Source organism: Dermochelys coriacea, chromosome 2, assembly GCF_009764565.3.
Source record: "Dermochelys coriacea isolate rDerCor1 chromosome 2, rDerCor1.pri.v4, whole genome shotgun sequence".
Classification (NCBI taxonomy): Eukaryota; Metazoa; Chordata; order Testudines; family Dermochelyidae; genus Dermochelys; species Dermochelys coriacea.
The window spans coordinates 39,495,886-39,513,221 of NC_050069.1; the positions used below are offsets into that span (position 1 = coordinate 39,495,886).

A 17,336-nucleotide genomic window follows, 5' to 3' on the forward strand; every position below is an offset into this window, starting at 1 on the left:
GGTTTTTTAACAAGTAAAACTGAACTTTTTTTTAAATCTTGCTGCGAGCTGTCTAAGTCTTAGATTGTAAACTGAGACACTTTCCTTCTAGGTCCTTTAGGAAAGGAATTACTACAGGAAGAGCCCCACTAGATTTATTCCCATCTATTGCATTATGAGGTTTAAAAGGCCAAACTTGCCGTTGGAGATGAGTTCCCATGCAAGAAAGAGCCATTCACCAAAGTTTTTCTGTAGTGATGTTCATAGAATCATAGAATATCAGGGTTGGAAGGGACCTCAAGGGGTCATCTAGTCCAACCCCCTGCTCAAAGCAGGACCAATCCCCATCTAAATCATCCCAGCCAGGGCTTTGTCAAGCCTGACCTTAAAAACCTCAAAGGAAGGAGATTCCACCATCTCCCTAGGTAACGCATTCCAGTGCTTCACCACCCTCCTAGTGAAATTTTTTTTCCTAATATCCAACCTAAACCTCCCTCATTGGAACTTGAGACCATTACTCATTGTTCTGTCATCTGCTACCACTGAGAACAGTCTAGATCCATCCTCTTTGGAACCCCCTTTCAGGTAGCTGAAAGCTGCTATCAAATCCCCCCTCATTCTTCTCTTCTGCAGGCTAAACAATCCCAGTTCCCTCAGCCTCTGCTCATAAGTCATGTATTCCAGGCCCCTAATCATTTTTGTTGCCCTCCACTAGACGCTTTCCAATTTTTCCACATCCTTCTTGTACTGGACACAGTACTCCAGATGAGGCCTCACCAATGTCAAATAGAGGGGAAAGATCATCTCCCTCAATCTGCTGGTAATGTCCCTACTTATACAGCCCAAAATGCCGTTAGCCTTCTTGGCAACAAGGGCACACTGTAGACTCATATCCAGCTTCTCATCGACTGTAACCCGTAGGTCCTTTTCTGCAGAACTTCTGCCTAGCCATTTGGTCCCTAGTCTGTAGCAGTGCATGGGATTCTTCCGTCCTAAGTGCAGGACTCTGCACTTGTCTTTGTTGAACCTCATCAGATTTGTTTTGGCCCAATCCTCTAATTTGTCGAGGTCCCTCTGTATCCTATCCCTACCCTCCAGCATATCTACCACTCCTCCCAGTTTAGTGTCATCTGCAAACTTGCTGAGGGTGCAGTCCATGCCATCCTCCATATCATTAATGAAGATATTGAACAAAACCGGCCCCAGGACTGAGCCTTGGGGCACTCCGCTTGATACCGACTGCCAACTGGACATGGAGCCATTGATCACTACTCGTTGAGCCCGACGATCTAGCCAGCTTTCTATCAACCTAGAGTCCACTCATCCAGCCCATAATTCTTTAACTTGCTGGCAAGAATACTATGGGAGACTGTATCAAAAGCTTTGCTAAAGTCAAGGAATAACAACTGCTTTCCCCTCATCCACAGAGCCAGTTATCTCGTCATAGAAGGCCATTAGATTAGTCAGGCATGACTTGCCCTTGGTGAATCCATGCTGACTGTTCCTGATAACTCCTCTCCTCTAAGTGCTTCAGAATTGATTCCTTGAGGACCTGTTCCATGATTTTTCCAGGGACTGAGGTGAGGCTGACTGGCCTGTAGTTCCCAGGATCCTCCTTCCCTTTTTTAAAGATGGGCACTACATTAGCCTTTTTTCCAATCATCCAGGACCTCCCCCGATCGCCATGAGTTTTCAAAGATAATGGCCAATGGCTCTGCAATCAATCCGCCAACTCCTTTAGCGCCCTCGGATGCAACGCATCCAGCGGCATGGACTTGTGCTCGTCCAGCTTTTCTAAATAGTCCCGAACCACTTCTTTCTCCACAGAGGGTTGGTCATCTCCTCCCAATGCTGTGCTGCCTAGTGCAGTAGTCTGGTAGCTGATCTTGTTCGTGAAGACAGAGGCAAAAAAAGCATTGAGTACATTAGCTTTTTCCACATCCTCTGTTACTAGGTTGCCTCTCTCATTCAGTAAGGGGCCCACACTTTCCTTGACTTTCTTCTTGTTGCTAACATACCTGGAGAAACCCTTCTTGTTACTCTTAATATCTCTTGCTAGCTGCAACTCCAGTTGTGATTTGGCCTTCCTGATTTCACTCCTGCATGCCTGAGCAATATTTTTATACTCCCCCTGGTCATTTGTCCAATCTTCCGCTTGTAAGCTTCTTTTTTGTTTAAGATCAGCAAGGATTTCACTGTTAAGCCAAGCTGGTTGCCTGCCATATTTCCTATTCTTTTTACACATCGGGATGGTTTGTTCCTGTAACCTCAATAAGGATTCTTTAAAATACAGCCAGCTCTCTTGGACTACTTTCCCCCTCATGTTGTTCTCCCAGGGGATTCTGCCCATCAGTTCCCTGAGGGAATCAGAGTCTGCTTTTCTGAAGTCCAGGCTCCTTATTCTGCTGCTCTCCTTTCTTCCTTGTGTCAGGATCCTGAACTCTACCATCTCATGGTCACTGCCTCCCAGGTTCCCATCCACTTTTACTTCCCCTACTAATCCTTCCCGGTTTGTGAGCAGCAGGTCAAGAAGAGCTCTGCCCCTAGTTGGTTCCTCCATCACTTGCACCAGAAAATTGTCCCCTAGACTTTCCAAAAACTTCCTGGATTGTCTGTGCACCGCTGTATTGCTCTCCCAGGAGGTATCAGGATGACTGAAGTCTCCTATGAGAACCAGGGCCTGCGATTTAGTAACTTCCATTAGTTGCCGGAAGAAAGCTTCGTCCACCTCATCCCCCTGGTCCGGTGGTCTATAGCAGACTCTCACCACAACATCACCCTTGTTGCTCACATTTCTAAACTTAATCCAGAGACTCTCAGGTTTTTCTGTAGTTTCATACCGGAGCTCTGAGCAGTCGTATTGCTCTCTTACATACAATGCAACTCCCACACCTTTATATTCATCCATGACAGTACTCCAGTCATGTGAGTTACCCCACCAAGTCTCTGTTATTCCAGTCACATCATAATTCCTTGACTGTGCCAGGACTTCCAGTTCTCCCTGCTTGTTTCCCAGGCTTCTTGCATTTGTGTATAGGCACTTAAGATAACTCGCTGATAGTCACACTTTCTCAGTATGAGGCAGGAGCTTCCCCTCTTGCGCTCTCCTTCTCGTGATTCCTCCTGTTATCCCTCTTTCCTCAGGGCTTTGGTCTCCTTACCCCGGTGAACCTAGTTTAAAGCCCTCCTCACTAGGTTAGCCAGCCTGCTTGCGAAGAAGCTATTCCCTCTCTTCGTTAGGTGGAGCCATCTCGGCCTAGCACTCCTTCTTGGAACACCATCCCATGGTCAAAGAATCCAAAGCCTTCTCTCCGACACCACCTACATAGCCATTCGTTGACTTCCATGATTCGATGGTCTCTACCTGGACCTTTTCCTTCCACAGGGAGGATGGACAAGAGCACCACTTGTGCCTCAAACTCCTTTATCCTTCTTCCCAGAGCCACGTGGTCTGCAGTGATCTGCTCGAGGTCATTCTTGATAGTATCATTGGTGCCCACATGGAGAAGTAGGAAGGGGTAGCGAGCCGAGGGCTTGATGAGTCTCAGCAGTCTCTCTGTCACATTGTAAATCCTAGCTCCTGGCAAGCAGCAAAATTCTCGGTTTTCCCAGTCAGGGCGGCAGATAGATGACTCAGTCCCCCTCAGGAGGGAATCCCCGACCACCACCACCCACCTCCTTCTCTTGGAAGTGGTGGTCGTGGAACTCCCTTCCCTAAGACAATGCATCTCATGCCTTCCAATCGGCGGAGTCTCCTTCTGATCCCTTCCCTCTAGATGTATCATCATTAGTACCTGTGGAGAGAACATGAAAATGGTTGCTTACGTGTATCTGCATTGGTAGTACACGGACACTCCCCTTTCTTCTTCTGGAGGTCACATGCTGCCAAATTTCCTCACCATCCTTCTGTTCCCGCTGCGCACCCTGCTCTGAATCTTCAGAATGTTGTGCCCGTAGAAGCATATCCTGACATCTGTCCAGGAAATCTTCAGTTTCTCTTATGCAACGCAAGGTTGGTACTTGTTTCTCCAGACCTTGAACCTTCTCTTCCAATATGGAGACCAGCTTGCACTTTGTACAGACAAAGTCGCTTCTGTCCTGTGGAAAAAAGACAAACAATGCACATCCTGTGCAGGTAACGACAGCTGAACGCTCACCATCCATATTACCTTCCTTCTACGAGCTTCCTGAGGTGTTGTAGTAACTACTCAGAGAAGCCTGCAAAATGAAAGCCTCAGTGGGCTCTCCCCAGGCAAACTCCCAGGCTTATTCCCTCTGTTATCCTCTCCGCTGTTTGCATGTTGCACAGTGGGTATGTCTGCATTAGAGAGACTGTACCAGAATAGCTATGCCAGCATAAACCCATAGCGTAAATGCCGCATAACCTGATAGAAGGGACTTTTCTGTCGATTTAGGATCGCTACTTCCCTGAACAATAAAAACAACGAGAAGTCCGTGTGGCACCTTAGAGATTAACAAAGTTATTTAGGCATAAGCTTTCATGGGCTAAAACCCACTTCATCAGATGCATGGAGTGGAAAATAAAGTAGAGAGGTATAAATACACAGCATATGAAAAGATGGGAGTTGTCTTACCAAGTGGGGGGTCAGTGCTAATGAGCCAATTCAATTAAGATGGAAGTGGGCTATTCTCAACAGTTGACAAGAAGGCGTGGAAATCACTTTTGTAGTGCTAATGAGGCCAATGTAATCAAGGTGGCCCATTTCAAACAGTTAACAAGAAGGTGTGAGTATCAGCATGGGGAAACTAGTTTTTGTAGTGACCCATCCACTCCCAGTCTTTATTCAGGCCTAATTTGATGGTATCCAGTTTGCAAATTAATTCCAGTTCTGCAATTTCTTGTTGGAGTCTGTTTTTGAAGATTTGAGCAGGGGGTTGGACTAGATGACCTCCTGAGGTTCCTTCCAACCCTGATATTCTATGATTCTAAGTTTTTGTTCGTTTGTTAAAGAATTACCACTTTTAAGTCTGTTATTGAGTGTCCAGGGAGATTGAAGTGTTCTCCTATTGGTTTAATTCTTGATGTCAGATTTGTGTCCATTTATTCTTCTGCATGGAGACTGTCCAGTTTGGCCAATGTACATGGCAGAGGGGCATTGCTGGCACACGATGGCATATATCACATTGGTAGACGTGCAGGTGAACAAGCCCCTGATGGTGTGGCTGATTTAGTTAGGTCCTATGATGTCCCTTGAATAGATATGTGGACAGAGTTGGCACCGGGGCTTGTGGCAGGGTTTGGTTCCTGGTTAGTGCTTTTGTTTGCTGGTGAGTATTTGCTTCAGGTTGGGGGTTAAAAAACAGTAGGAGATTGGTAGGGACTGTCACTTTGTGTTTTGTAGAATGCTAGCACAGTGGGACCCTGATCTGTGATTGGGTCCTTGAGCATTACTACAGTATAAACAAATAGTGACATTAGGATATGAAGTAAATATTAGCTGTTGTATCATCTTCACGCATTCATGAACTAAACAAAAGTTACTCAAACATTGGAATTTCACAAAGCTTGTTGGCTCTAATCAATTTATAATTACACTAGGCTCTTCTTAGTGTACAGCACTTTTAAAGATTAAAGTATTTAAACATAAAATCCCTTACACTTCAAAAGTACCTTTCAGTTCTTTTTAAAGAAATAAGCCAGTTTCTAGAGAAGAGCACTCTGTCCATGTTAAAAGAAAAGGAGTACTTGTGGCACCTTAGAGACTAACAAATTTATTTGAGCATAAGCTTTCGTGAGCTAAGGTCACTTCATCGGATGCATTCAGTGGAAAATACAGTGGGGAGATTTATATATACACACACACACACACACACAGAACATGAAACAATGGGTTTTATCATACACACTGTAAGGAGAGCAATCACTTAAGATGAGCTATTACCAGCAGGAAGCGGGGGGAGGAAGAAAATCTTTTGTAGAGATAATCAAGGTGGGCCATTTCCAGCAGTTGACAAGAACATCTGAGGAACAGTGGGGGGGGTAGGATTGGGGTGGAATAACATGGGGAAATAGTTTTACTTTGTGTAATGACCCATCCACTCCCAGTGTCTATTCAAGCCTAAGTTAATCGTATCCAGTTTGCAAATTAATTCCAATTCAGCAGTCTCTCGTTGGTGTCTGTTTTTGAAGTTTTTTTGTTGAAGAATAGCCACTCTCAGGTCTGTGATCGAGTGACCAGAGAGATTGAAGTGTTCTCCAACTGGTTTTTGAATGTTATAATTCTTGACGTCTGATTTGTGTCTATTTATTCTTTTGTGTAGAGACTGTCCAGTTTGATCAATGTACATGGCAGAGGGGCATTGCTGGCACATGATGGCATATATCACATTGGTAGATGCGCAGGTGAACGAGTCTCTGATAGTGTGGCTGATGTGGTTAGACCCTATAATGGTGTCCCCTGAATAGATATGTGGACACAGTTGGCAGTGGGCTTTGTTGCAAGGATAGGTTCCTGGGTTAGTGGTTCTGTTGTGTGGTGTGTGGTTGCTGGTGAGTATTTGCTTCAGGTTGGGGGGCTGTCTGTAAGCAAGGACTGGCCTGTCTCCCAAGATCTGTGAGAGTGATGGGTTGTCCTTCAGGATAGGTTGTAGATCCTTGATGATGCGTTGGAGAGGTTTTAGTTGGGGACTGAAGGTGATGGCTAGTGGCGTTCTGTTATTTTCTTTGTTGGGCCTGTCCTGTAGTAGGTGACTTCTGGGTACTCTTCTGGCTCTGTCAATCTGTTCCTTCACTTCAGTAGGTGGGTATTGTAGTTGTAAGAATGCATGATAGAGATCTTGTAGGTGTTTGTCTCTGTCTGAGGGGTTGGAGCAAATGCGGTTGTAATGTTTTAATAGAATGCGCACTGTCAGTGTTATAACAGTTCTTGCACAGCTTTATTGCAAAAAGAGATGATTGTAGGCGTTAAGGGCCTCATCCTGTAAGGTATTGAATGAAGTCAATTTGTGTTTTGAAGGGTTACTCAGTACTTCCTAGGATCAGACCGTAGGTGGCTATGATATAAACTGGTATATCAATTACTAATAAAGTTTATTTGTAGAAATTGTATTTAATTTTCCAAGTGAAATGGTGACATTTTCCCATGAATTTGCAAATGTAAGAAATAATGTTCAGTTACATTTCTTTCAGGGCAGAAATGAAATTTCACATTTCTTTTGTGGGGAGATAAGCTCACTTTAACACTTCCCCGCCTCCATCACCCAGTTGAAGTACTCTGAATTTTAAGAAAGGCTGCTTTTCTTCTGCCTGTTGAGTATGGTACAATTGAATTTACACAGACTTCACGTCTTTTGATTATATGTTTCTTCCTGACACCAATAAAGGAAAGCATAATCTGAAAATAAAAGTTAATATGTCAGGATGACATTGTCCTGACTGCATTAAAAAAAAAAATACAGACACACATGGTTATTCTTAGGGCTTGTCTACGTTATCCGCTGGATCGACGGGCAATGGTCGATGCAGCAGGTGTCGATTTATCGTGTCTAGACGTGATAAATCGACCGCCAAGTGCTCTCCTGTTGACTCCTGTACTCCACCAGGGCGAGAGGCACAGGTGGAGTCGACGGGAGAAAGTCAGCCGTCGACTTAACGCAGTGAAGACACCATGGTGAATAGATCTAAGTACGTTGACTTCAGCTACGTTATTTACGTTATATCCCCTCTCCTCCACCCCCCTTGTAGACCAGGCCTTAAATACTGAAGTAGAGCCTAAGTCTACACAAAACACTTTTCTGCTCCTCCCCCAGTTGCCCATAGAAGTAGCCATAAAAGCCATATTTAAACTGTTTTGTTGCCTTTTCTTTTTTCCAACCCTTCATCCTCTTTGCTGCTTATTTGCAAACGTGTAACAGTAACAATTGACTTTTGTATTTGGCTTTTGTGAGATTGTGGAATGTCTGACTAGCATTGTTCAAACAAATAGCTGAATAGATGAAGACAGTCTCTTAGTTACTCTTCTGGCTCTGTAGGCAAAGGGAAGAGACCTCATGGGATGGTATTTTTCCAAAATAGAACAATCACGTTAAGAAATGCATCATTTGTGTAGGCATTCATCCTTCGTAATCTCCTCAACAATGCAGATCTTTATTTACAAAAACGTGGACTCTTTTTTCCCAGGTTTCACTCTCTCAATAATCTGTTCTTATTTTTTCAGTAATAGTGGAGCTTTAAATAGCTTGATAGCTCTTTTAAAAAATAGCATTACATTTGTGTAAACAAAATGGTGCTTTTTCATATTTGCAGTGTGAGACTGAAGTTTCTTTCAGTAGAAGATATTTTTTTAATTTTGATTTGAGAGAGAGATTAAAATATTAACCGCTTTATTCACTTCCTGAAATAAAACGCATCAGTGTGAGTTTGGAAGACACAATAGATAAATACTCTTATTTTTCAGTAACTAAGAACACATTAACTTCCAAATATTTAAATGTGAACTTCAAGTTCTGTGTAAAAATGCATGAAAAGTTGTCTAGTTTAAATGTAGGTTCTTAAAACTTCTTTACAGCAGTGTGCCGTGAATCACATCAGATTCTACAGAACCTTGCTGAACTGCACACTTCTTAATCTGTGCAAAAAATTGTTTGTCCATTCCTTTTACAGGTTGAATAGTGGATGTTGTAATGAAGTTCTATATTAATAAGAAAAAGAGGACTTGTGGCACCTTAGAGACTAACAAATTTATTTGAGCATAAGCTTTCGTGAGCTACAGCTCACTTCATCGGATGCATTCCGATGAAGTGAGCTGTAGCTCACAAAAGCTTATGCTCAAATAAATTTGTTAGTCTCTAAGGTGCCACAAGTCCTCCTTTTCTTTTTTGCGAATACAGACTAACTTGGCTGCTACTCTGAAACCTATATTAATAAGGTTTCATTATTTTTTAAAAACATATTAAATACACTTAGTAATGTACTATGAAGTATAATAAAGCTAAATTATAGTTGATCAAAATACACTTTGTTATGCATCACATCCAGCTACCATTATTATTAAAAAAATTGTGGTAGCATTCGGGATCCAAGTCAGGTCTTGGGCCCTGTTGTGCTAGGTAGTATATTGATTTTATGAAAATACAATGCCTGAGTCAGAGAATCTACAGTTTAAGAAAAGAACATAAAATGAATACTGGGATGGGTGAGGGAAGGGAAGGGGACAGGATAGGGAAGACAAATATATACAATAAAAAAAATAAATTTATAGGTAGAATAGTTGACTATCCCCCATCTGCCCTTTACTTGCCAGTTTTTAATTGGCTGATTTCTTACAAGTATCATAATAGATTTATGTTTATTCTCTTGCTAATTCACCAAATTGAGATTGTCAGTGGGGCTCCCACTCATTAGGGCAAATTAAAAATGTTCTACTGTATGTCTGTGCCATCTGTAGGCACAAAGCAGCTATGTTGTTTTTCCACTTTTAGCAGTATAGAGGAGATATCACTGTAACTTACTTATGCTTTGTCATGTCTTCTTTCCTCTCTACATGCTACTTTTTACCCTGGTATTTGGGATGAAGGATAGAGCTACATTTCTGTTAGAATGCTAATGCTGATCCAAGCAGCTGTGTGGGAGCAGTAGAGCAACTTTATCCCTCTGTTTCTCTCTACCTAGAAAGAATATTTGTTTCTGCTGGGACGGGAGGAGTGGAGTTTAGTGGGAGAGGCTAAAACATAGCCTTAATTGGGTGTATTCCCTCTTGGAAAGCAAGCAACCCTTTTAAAATGAATTCAAGGTAGAAATATGTTTAGAATAGTGTGAGCATATTTGTACTACTTGTGGTGTACCTGTTCAATCAGTCTGGCACCTCTTACAAGCATGAGAATTAACTTAAATGTTAAATACCTAGCACTTGTATAGTGTATTGTATCTTTAAAGTATTGTGCAAGCATTAAATGAGACAAAAAGCAGATGTAAAATGTAATCTTATGCCAAAAGTAAAAAGCAAGTACTTTAATGTGACATTACAGTTGATTTTACATGTACAAAAGTCATCAAATTAAAATAGGATTCCCACTACAGTTGGAATTTAACTCTCTTGTACGTATGCAATATTTCATGAATTTAGGATGATTCACAAATACAGTATTTTCTAAGAAGGCCGAGTGATAGCTATGGTAGAAACAATCATTTTTTTTGACTTTTTGAAACACAAAATTTGAGCTATACAGTTACATATTTGGTTATTTAACTTTCTCAACCAGCCTTTTTAAATCTCAGAGCACACATTTCTCATTGCAGACTTGTTTTTTATATGCACACTTAACTTCAAATGTAAGAATTAGAATTAATCTGAGCATATAAAGAGATCTAATGCTTCTTAAAGTATAAAATAGTCTTCCTTTTCGCACTCCTGATAACTCTCAAGGCTGAACAGGCTTTTACCAATCTTCTTAAGTTTCTTATAGTACAGTATTTAGAACAAACATAAGACATTTTAATGATTTTTTTCCCCCTCAAAGTTTTAAATGCCCTAAAATGGGATCTTAAAAATAATTCTGCTGAGCAGTAGCTCCAGAGTTGCTATTGATACTACTTTTTTAAACTTCAGTAGCTTTTGTCAGTTTATAGAGGTCACTACATACTTTGTATCCAATCAGACTGGATAGGAGATAAAGACTAAACAGAGTTTCAACAGGGAAAATATCAGTCTTACAAGTTTGCACAGTACATAGTAATTTTCTTAGGAGTGAAAGCTCTGTACTATCAGTAAAAATGTAAGTTGCAACATTAAAATTAGAGGGTGCATTTGCTTTTTTTTGTTTTGTTTTTGTTTTATAGTGGGGGAAAGAAATAGGAAACAGATCACTTTGCTCTTTGAGAAGCAACACATCTCTTCAGCATCTGTGAATATTTACAGATTTTTAACCTGTTAGTGACATTTTAGATGCAAGTCTTTTCTCACCTTTGCTATTGTTTTGCAAGTCAGCCCAGTTGCGTGCCGGTCGTGTGTAATTCTCAGTTACAAAACAAACAAAATCCATTTGAACAACTTGAAACTTCAGAGACCAGATGAAGAGGACCGGTTAGCATCTTGCTGTAAGGAGATGTAACTTGTCTTTTCCTTTCTCTGAAAAAGCTAATATTTAATCTGCTATTGGGCTCATCAGCTTTCTTATGTTAATTTGTTAGCTGTAGCAATTTTCTGTCCTTCCAACCTTTTGGCTATTCCCAGCTAGGGATTTTACTATAGCAGCCAGTACTATTCTTGACCATTCCCAAAGATCATTTTGATGCCCATCAAAATGTATGCTGTCTGAGATGGCAGTTTAGCTATAGAAGCTCCTATCATAAAAACATAAACACACCTCCCTGCCACACCACCCAACCCCACTACTTTCATGGTAGGACCAAACACTTTCATGGTGTGTTTCAACTTTTCAAGTTTTATTATTACAGGCTGATTAATTTCCTGTTTTTCTACTAATGTGATGCCAAAAGTAGAAATATGTTATCTTTCAAATGTTTGTTTTTTAATTAAATCTAGCAAATTTGTAACTTATTAATTTGCAAGGAGTTGTTTAGGACTTTTAATGAAGGAAAAAACACCCTCTTTCCCCCACCGTCTCTCCCCTAAATTCAGTCTCTTTGCCCAGCCAATCCAAGTTCCCGTCTCAATCTCTCACTCCCGCATCTGGCCTCCAGTCTTCCTCCGCCCTCCTATTCTCTGTCCCCACTCGGTTCTGATTTTTTTCTCTCCTTGTCCAATCTGTGCTCCTCCTTCCCTGGTTCCCTGTCCCAGTCTTAATTCATCTCTCTCTCTCTCTCTCTCTCTCTCTCTCTCTCTCTCACAAATAATTAAACAAGTCTCTCCTTTTCTCCCTCACCCCCACCGCACACTTCCTCTCATCCCTCACCTTTCCCCCCACCCCTTGTTTCTCACTCCCAGTCTCCTTGGCCACTCCTGTCTTTAGGTGAATTATCACAACTTTTATCATTTTAAAAAATATTTATACAATGTGCCCTTTAGCCTCAAGATGCCAGAATACAATATAATAAACAACAGTTACAACTCTACATTTCTCAAAAGGTGAGAAGACTGATTACTCCTTTCAAGAAACCCAAATCCCACTCCTTTCAAGCAGGTGTGTGATGGGGAGGAGGGAAAGGGGAAGAGCATGTGTGTCAGGAACTTCTAATGATGTCACAGCTTCTCCTTTAATGCATAATATTGTGGACTAGGAAGAAATAACAGAAAATCACATTTACAGAACATAATCAGAGGTATGTTAGAAGTATAATTTTTTATTTAATATTTAATTATATTATTTAGAATGTTAATGTTTGTAGACTTCAGAATTTCAAATTTAGGTGTGGTGACAGTGCAGCTGACTTGTTAGTCTTCCTAGCAGTTTTTTTTTAACTTGAAAAATTTCTCTAAAGTGAAAACAGCAGAATAAAGCTGCAAATCCATTTTAAATTTCTGATTATTTGTGTGGAGAAAGTGCAGCGGCATTTAAAGAATGTTTCTTGAGACAAGTGCTTACATATAGTTAGTTAGTTCCTTTTTTCCTCCAAGAAGTACTAAAAAGTGTTCTATAAAAATTACTTTACTGTAGGCTAATGAAAAAACAATAGGTACTTCACAAATCCTAAAGGATTGCATATTTTTTTTTATATATTGAGATTTTCTTTCTTCCTAAATATGCATTCCCTTTTGAGGGTGGGGAAAGAGATCTTATGTAGAAGGACATTAAACTTCTAAGCTATCATTTCAGCCCAAATTCCTTGCTCAGATAGAAATCCAGCAGGGTTCTTCTTTCAGTAATAGGGGCGACATTCAAAAGATTAGTGATTTATAAAAAGGAAGACTATGGTATTTTTGTACTTACAAATCCTGGAGGGGTTTAAGAGGAAAATATACTGGTGTGTCAGTGAGTGAGAGAGAGAGAAAGGGTTAAGTTTCATATTCTAAACATATAATTCATGTGTTAAACGGGTGCTTTTGTCTTTTAGGAATAGCCTTGTTAAAACATTCGACTCTAGGACTTGGGAGATCTAGGTTTAATATCGGACTGTGCTACAAACTTCCATTGTAACTTCAGGCAAGTCACACAGTCGCTGACTCAATTCACCATCTCTAAAATGGGAATGATGCTTCCTTTCCCCTGTTTTTAGTGTCTTTTCTATTTAGACAGCTTGGGGCAGGGAATGTCTTATCTGTGTATCTACAGTGCCTAATATAGTGGGTCCTGATTTTGGTTGGGGCCTCTAGGTGTTCTAAATTAGTATGCGTAAGTGTGTGGGATTTTTTATATATAATATATATAGAACCCTCCTCCCATATTTATTTACTTACTTACAGGAGTCACTGGCAGTTCCCATCTATTTCATACATATACATATACAGCCTACAACTTTTTCCTATTACAAAACCTTGTTTTTAGTTGCTCAAAACTTAGCTAAACTTTAACTGGACTGAAGTTTTCCATGGTGGGTGTCTGCCTCAGGCTGAATTTTTTTTAATGTTTTAGAACAAATGGTTCAACTGTTTCTGAGAATATCGAAAGAAAGTTTTATTGCCAGTATTTGGTGGGGGAGAAGAGGGGAAACAACCAAAAAACTTAGTTGTTTCATTGAGAAGCTCTAGTGCAGGGGTTCCCAAACTTGGTTTGTTCGCAGCTCCTCCCGCAATTCCCATTGGCCGGGAACGGCAAACTGCAGCCATTGGGAGCTGCAAGTGACGGTACCTGCGGACGATCTGGTAAACAAAGCGTCTTGAGGCCCACCAGGGGTTTACCCTGAACAAGCCACAAACCAAGTTTGGGAGCCCCTGCTCTAGTGCCTCCATGCTTTGGTGCAGGACTTGAAATTTGACGGAGGTGTTGCCCTAGGGCCAGAAAGCAGCCTTTTGTCATCACTGTGAAGAGCCACACATTTAGCAGATGATTAAACCTTTGAAAAATCATTGTTGATACATGCTCAGAGGCTTGTTAATTGGGCAGCCAAATTCTCCAAAGATTCTATCTATCTGTCTTAAGCATGCTCCCGCCAGGGCTGTTGAAGCTGAGCAGATATTTCCCTGCAGTTGCTCCTTCCATGTGCCAGAGGGCTGCTGTGATTCTGGGCACAGAATTGAGTGCTAGAAGTCTCTCACAAGCTCTGTGTTCCTCTTGCTGGTGTCCGAGGAGGAAGAGGAAGTAGCCTGATTCAGAGGGAGGACATGGAAGGGTTGTGAGATTGATAAGAAGAGAAGGTGATGGGGACTGGGGACATGCCAATGGACAGCCCCAGAAGAGGGCATGCTGGGGGACAGGACAACAACAGAAGGGTCTTTAACCAGTAGAATGCACCCCCCTCCCCCCGAACCTGGAATAGAATAGAATTCCTGAGTTCCAACATTCATGGGTCTAGCAAATAGCTGTGAAACCCACTGATAAGGTGTGTCTCATCATCTTCTAGTGGTTGGTGCACATAGAGGATAATGGCTTACTACTACCAACAGTTATTCCATTAGTTAAATTGCAGAGGTCTGTGTTAAAGTTCTTGAGTTCCCAATCCTGCTAATAATCCATGTGGGGGTAAGGATGGTTCCACATAATGGAATGTGTGTTTGGTCAGGGGAGTGTTTTAAGCTTGAAAAATTACATTAATCTCTCTTCCCCCCCCACCCCATATTAAACAAATGTTAAGGTGATAAAGTCAAGCACTCAATTAAGGATCCATGAAACCATTGTTCTCGCCCCCTTGTGCCATTTGCATTATGGTACATCTTTAACTAGATGATCACATACGATTGTTCCCATAGGATACCTCCCACATTCAGTGCTCAGGATGGTTTTGTAGGGAATAAGGCTGTTGTCTGAAGGACCTGTGCCTCATTTAGTGCAAAAGTTAGAGGGTGTTTAGTGATTGAGATGGGGGATTATAGGATGAGAAAGGAGGGTCTTGTGGTTACGGCAGTGCAGTGCCACACTATGGAATTAAATTCTATGCCAGCTTCCTTTATAGAGTTCATATGTAATGCAGGGCAAGTCACTTAAAACAAGCTTCATCAGGTGGCCACTGACTGCGTGTTACTCATTTATTGGCTGCCCAATTTAAGATAACCAGGGCCTAATTGCACAAGTGCTGAGCACTGTCAGATGCAGCTAAAGTCAGTGGGAGCTGCTTTGAATCTATAGGGTAATATAAAAATGCTAAGTACTCTGAAAAATCAGGCTCAAGGCATCTCTAGTTGGGAATGCAACACTGGTGGTCGCTTAACAATTTTGGCCTTAAGATCACAGTACTTCTGTTCCCTGTCTGCAAAATAGGGATAATATACTTCCTTTACAGGAGTACTGTGGAGATTAATTCATTAATGTTTGTGAAGCACTTAGATACTATTGTGATGAATACTATAGAAAATCAGTATCATCAGAGAAGTAATGATTCTCTTTTCACTGTAGGGTTTGGATGGTGTGTGGTAAAGGTATAAAAGCACACACTGAATGATGAGGAAAAAAGTTACCTATTTGTGAGCTCCATCCTGTGGACTTAATGAGGCCAGGGTCTTCTGAAAAATAGTTTGTGATCCTGTAATTAAACATCATCATAATTCAGCTCCCTTGTGTGCTTGCATTAAGGTTTCACAGGGAACTTTAATTGTGGTATTTGTTAAGTTTACACTGCTTCACTGTGCAACCTTTAACTTTCCTTTAGCAGTTTTTTTCTGTATTTGAATATATCTACTGTACATATAAAATGTGTGTAAATCTGAGATGCAATAGAGTATTTATTTGAGAGACGTTCAATAGAATATATATATACCAAAACAATGAGATGTGTTTATAATTTAACGTATTACGGAAAGTATCTGCTCCCATCATTAAAAATGCCTTTAAATTAAATAAAATAGTACCTGTGCATGAACACCTAGGGAGTGTCTCTCTGAAGCACCTTACCCATTTAGCAGCTGGTGTTTTTTCAGAGAAAAGACCCAGTAAGGCTCATTACCTCCCCCATATGTAAGGGGGATGAAAATTGCTTTCTTGGGAGAAAGGATCTAGGGTGAGAAATCCTGAGGTAGGAAACCTAGCAGTGGACATGGCTGCAGAGAAGGCTTGAGTTGAACTTTGTTATATTATTAATTTATTTGTTAAAGCCAAACCTGAGAAAGGGAAATGAGGTTCTGATGTTGTATATTTTTAGAGTAGGCTGAGGTAGCTACTTATACAATGAAATTAATGGGTTTTGGAACTGGTGTTGGAAGAGGTGCTCCTCTAGCCTCTCACTGCATCAGACCCTCCCACCCCCCTTTTTTCCTCTGCCTGTTCAGATCATTTGCATGCTATGATATCATTGGTGGGGTGAAATGAGTGAACAAATGAGGTTGCATCAAGGGCTGACATGCCAACAATACCATTTATATACAGACTGGTTGATACTGGTAGATTTGTGACTTCGGAGGTAGCTTTACCTTTTACCTGCAGCCCCCACCCCACTTCATCTCTCTTCCCCTTGTTCCTTCCCCTTTTCTCCTCCACCTGTCCTAGTTGTTATGCAGCACTGTGACATCAGAGGTAAGTGGATGTGCAGCTTGTGGTAGGCAGATGTAATATATAGAGCATGTGGGGATTGTATCCACACAGTCAAAGCTATTACATTTTAGGAGCAATCTCACTGGCTAATTCTGATTTAGCATCTGCCTTCTTTTTTGCTGCATTTACTTGAAGAATAGCCACAAATCTAGCTGAAGCTGCTCTTAACTTTAGTGGGGAAGTGGGCTGATCTAAAATATTCTGCTTGTATTCATTTAAATCTAAACTAAGTTATGAGTAGAACAGTGATATTTTTTCAAAAAGAAAAGGAGTACTTGTGGCACCTTAGAGACTAACAAATTTATTAGAGCATAAGCTTTCGTGAGCTACAGCTCACTTCATCGGAGGATCCATGAAACCATTGTTCTCGCCCCCTTGTGCCATTTGCATTATGGTACATCTTTAACTAGATGATCACATACGATTGTTCCCATAGGATACCTCCCACATTCAGTGCTCAGGATGGTTTTGTAGGGAATAAGGCTGTTGTCTGAAGGACCTGTGCCTCATTTAGTGCAAAAGTTAGAGGGTGTTTAGTGATTGAGATGGGGGATTATAGGATGAGAAAGGAGGGTCTTGTGGTTACGGCAGTGCAGTGCCACACTATGGAATTAAATTCTATGCCAGCTTCCTTTATAGAGTTCATATGTAATGCAGGGCAAGTCACTTAAAACAAGCTTCATCAGGTGGCCACTGACTGCGTGTTACTCATTTATTGGCTGCCCAATTTAAGATAACCAGGGCCTAATTGCACAAGTGCTGAGCACTGTCAGATGCAGCTAAAGTCAGTGGGAGCTGCTTTGAATCTATAGGGTAAT

The 17,336-nt window shown here is 41.2% G+C and overlaps 1 protein-coding gene across 9 annotated transcripts in view; it reads left to right on the plus strand.

Moving 5' to 3' along the window:
* The window catches only part of RNF19A (ring finger protein 19A, RBR E3 ubiquitin protein ligase), a 106,245-nt gene that overhangs the window by 22,012 nt on the left and 66,897 nt on the right, over window positions 1-17,336 (plus strand). The gene's annotated exons all lie outside the window — the stretch shown is intronic.